This window comes from Tasmannia lanceolata, unplaced genomic scaffold (assembly GCF_043159265.1).
Source record: "Tasmannia lanceolata isolate RefF3 unplaced genomic scaffold, GAP_Taslan_0.1 ptg000004l, whole genome shotgun sequence".
NCBI classification, from domain to species: Eukaryota; Viridiplantae; Streptophyta; class Magnoliopsida; order Canellales; family Winteraceae; genus Tasmannia; species Tasmannia lanceolata.
The window spans coordinates 5,446,835-5,450,753 of record NW_027518681.1 but is presented as its reverse complement, the minus strand read 5'-3'; the positions used below and the strand labels follow the sequence as shown (position 1 = coordinate 5,450,753).

The 3,919-nt window shown below is 39.7% G+C and overlaps 1 pseudogene; it reads right to left on the bottom strand.

Annotated features, from left to right (window-relative positions):
• Positions 1-536: 536 nt before the first annotated feature.
• LOC143876110 (U-box domain-containing protein 30 pseudogene) lies at positions 537-3,136 on the bottom strand (annotated as a pseudogene).
• Between the last annotated feature and the right edge of the window lie 783 nt (positions 3,137-3,919).

Here is a 3,919-nt window from a genome sequence, read left to right as displayed (position 1 = left end):
GTCTCCATCAATTCCTTGGTGTAAGTGACATGGGTCTTCTCCTCAAGCCATCTTTCAGAAAATGTACATCGAAGGCTATCACCCTTTTGGTCAAATATGGTCATCAGAGAATAGCAATAAGCTAATCACTGAGTAAGATTATAACAATATGATGGAAATAACAAATAATGAAATTATCGGCTTGGAGTAAGTGACACGGGTCTTCTCCTAAAACAATGTTTCACAAAATATGCATTGAAGGCTATCACCCACTAGGTCAATATGATCGATCAGAGAATAGCAATAGGCTAATCACTGAGTAAGATTAAATAATAAAGTGATGGAAATAACTGACGATGAAATTATCTGTAGTTGCGAACAAGCATATTTGAGTAAAACCAGGGCTGAAGAATAACTGATAATGAAATTCCATACTTGGGAAGGTACAGTAATCCAAACAAACAAGCACATTTGAGTAGAAGTAGAGCTGAAGATTGATAGAAATGGATACACTTTTTTCGTAGGTAAATTGATACTCATTGTTTCTACAACGCCGCTGAACCCAAAAGAAAATAGATGCCCCAAATAGAGAATTTGGGAAAATATGGGAGATTATGATTCATGAAAATGTGTAAGAGAAACAGGCGAAACACTTGCAATTACAAGCCCAATGGGTTCAATGTCCCCACGTGTTTGTTGTAACAACATTTTCCTGCATAAATCTAGCATTCATTTAACATTTTCTTGCTCTAGCGGAAGCACATCGATGAGTCCAACCAGACGATTTTTTTTCCCTACTTTTCATATATATTTTTTCATTTTCTGAACAAAAATGGCCCGAATTGGAAACGTGCTGGCTTATTAAGAAAATTTCCGTAGAGCCACCAACAACCGGGCAGTGGATTCCAAATCCACCAAAGGGCTTCAAGTCATTATAAGAGAGAGCCTAAAAGTCTACATTATGATGGCCCATCATGTATGGAATTCAATAGAACAGACAATTACAGGTTTTAGTATACACAGGAGAATGGAGCTAAGTACCTCACATCGCAGAACTTCATCTGTCAATTGGTCCCAACACTGTCCCCATTGTAATTTCTCTTAGAATGGGCATTCCCCATCAGCTCCTTTCACTCCCAACGGTTATGGGAATCAAACCAAACAATAATCTTCTTTCACTGGATAGTCCTTGTAAGCTTGCATTTAGAAATGAAAAGGGTTGCAGTGTAATTGAGACTACATAGCTTCAAAAGCTCTGCAGACCTCTGTTTCAAGACCGGATTGCAACCACTCTGTATAACAAGCAAAAGCTTCGCGGCCAAACCTGCCTCCACAGCGAGTGAAGCACACTCCTCGGGCGCAAGCTTACATACCGCCCATAAAATAGACAGTGCATACTGCGTACAACTCTCTGAAACTCTCATCAACAGCCTCACTAGAGTTGGAATTGTGTGAGGGCAATCCTTCAAAGCAGACCGTCCTTCTGGCAAAGTAGCCAGAACGTCCAAGATGGACAGTGCAGATTCCAAACAATCAGAATTCAAACAAGGTAAGAGCTCCACCAATTGAGAAACAGCCCCAATACTTACAACCAAATTCCTCACTTGTTTATATGAACACATCATCTTGAGCAGACTAAGCCCAGCTGAGGTCCCATTCGGGTGCCTCTTATCCTTCACAAGCCTCAACAAACCAACCAAAAGGCTAAGACTCGAGGCAATTTCAGACCGTTCTCGCTGTATAACATATCCACCATCAAAATCCTCCTCATCCATCAGCAACTCAATAAGCCTGGTGCAATTAATCTTGGTCTCAATTGTACCCTCATTTAACATATCCACCATCAATGATATCTTCGCAGGTTGCATAAGATTTGTCTTTGATTCGGAATCAATCGTTAGGTTTACCAAAATTCCAATAACTTCGGACCCAACTGCGTGCGAAGTAAAAGGACCCAACAGAGATGAAATCAAACCAATCCCACCCTCATCCACCACGGTTTTCTTAGCAGAATCATGGGCAACCACAACCTGTTGGAGCTCCTTTAGGGCTTGAACCCTAGCCTGACCCTTGGCCTTCTTGAGAGTATCTAGAAGCTCTGTCACTCTACCCTGTACATCCTCTGACCTCTTCTTCATCTGCAAATACTTTTGGGAGAACCAACTGTAGATTAGTTGGTAAAGGGTTGTGTTAGGTGTGATTGAATCATCCCAAAGTTCTTGCATGGTTGTGGGGCATGTGTAATGCCCTAATGAAAACCATTTGAGTATGTTAGATCTCTCATATGTCTGGCCAGTACAAAGGGTCACTGGATCTTGCATAGGTTCTAAAGAAATTGGGCAGATGAAAACAGATGGCACATCAGACAAATCAAGTTCTTCAATCATCTTTTTCAGATCCAATTTCTCACCCCCACTACCCAAAATCCCATTTTTTGCAGAAATCTCCAAATCCACCACATGCCCACCTCCCTCAAACCTAATTTCCCCATTGTTATTCCAAGCAGGCAGCTGAAAAATTGGCATTCCTCGAGACCCAGAAAAAAAAAAAAACTGAAAAAAACAATAATTCAAGAACCCAAAAGCCCACCCTAAAAACCCCTAAACAAGAACCCTTTAAAGGAACATAGCATTTGCACATGAAATGTTAACAAAAAAAAGAAGAGCAGAGGAACAAACAAACCCTGATTGACAATCAAAAGATAAACCCTCCTCTAATGGAGATACTCTTTCTTTCTTTCTTCTTTTTGCTTTATCTGGTCCCTTTCTCCAGTCAAAAAAATCATCACCATCATCACAACAAACATCATAAACGTATAATCCCTTGCTCTAAAACCAAAGCCCTTAAGTATAAAAAAAGTTAAATCATCAAACCCATATCAGAAAAAGAGAACCCAAAAAGAAATAAACCACAAATGCCCAAATCTACAACACCCCCCACTACTCAAAACCCCAAAAAATAACAACCCCACAAAAAGAAAATAACAGATAAAATTTCTCCACAAAAAACCCTACAGATTAAAATGAAGTAAGATCAAAACCATACCAGAAGGGGCGAAAGAGAGGAAAAAGAGCCTCAGAAAATAATAATAATTTATCTCTCTCTCTCTCTCACGCTCCCCTTGGCTCTTCTTTCCTCAGTTGCTGAAGAAAAAAAAAAAAATCTTCTCAAGAAATAGAAAAAAAATAGATGGGAGGGGTTTATTAAAAAATAATTACCGGATGACCGGAAGAGGCCGGCTGTAGCAGGTCGTTCTTACCTCGGCTCGCGCACCACACGTGCAGTCATGTCACGAGTGGCCGTAATCCCACGGTTTCTTTTATTATTGTATTAATTAAGGGAGACGATATTTTCACCCCTCCACAGTACGCATTCGCCCCCGTATAACGTGAACAGTGGGCAACTTTAACTCTTTTTGACGTCAAGTCACGTTAACAGTGGGCGAATGCGTACTGAAGAGGGGTGAAGATATTATCTCCCTAAATTAATAACCGGTTAAAAGAAAGGAATTGAGTAAGCGAATTGGAAAAGACTTTTGTGTTCATAACTTTTCTTACAATGACACTCATCTCCTCAAAATTTTAAATTACGGTTTTACCCTTTGGGAGCTAGGATGCTTTTGTCATTTGTGAGTTTAAAAGGGAAGGAGGATTCTGGTAGTGAGAGAGAAGACCACGTTATTGACCATTTTGAGGGGATGTGGGCCCTACTTTCAATGCTTTTGTGGGCCCACTTTCAACTGTGTCTATCGCTATTATATAGTTTTTGTTGTTTGGATCTAGGAAAAAATATTGGAAAAGAAAATTTTCCATGAAAAAATATTTCATGGAAAAGAAAATCCAAGGCCTAGCACGAATGAATTCACCTAAAAAAGGTAAAATTTTGGTTAGTAAAAAATCCGTGGAAAATGGATTGGCTAAACACAAGGAAACAATTGGAT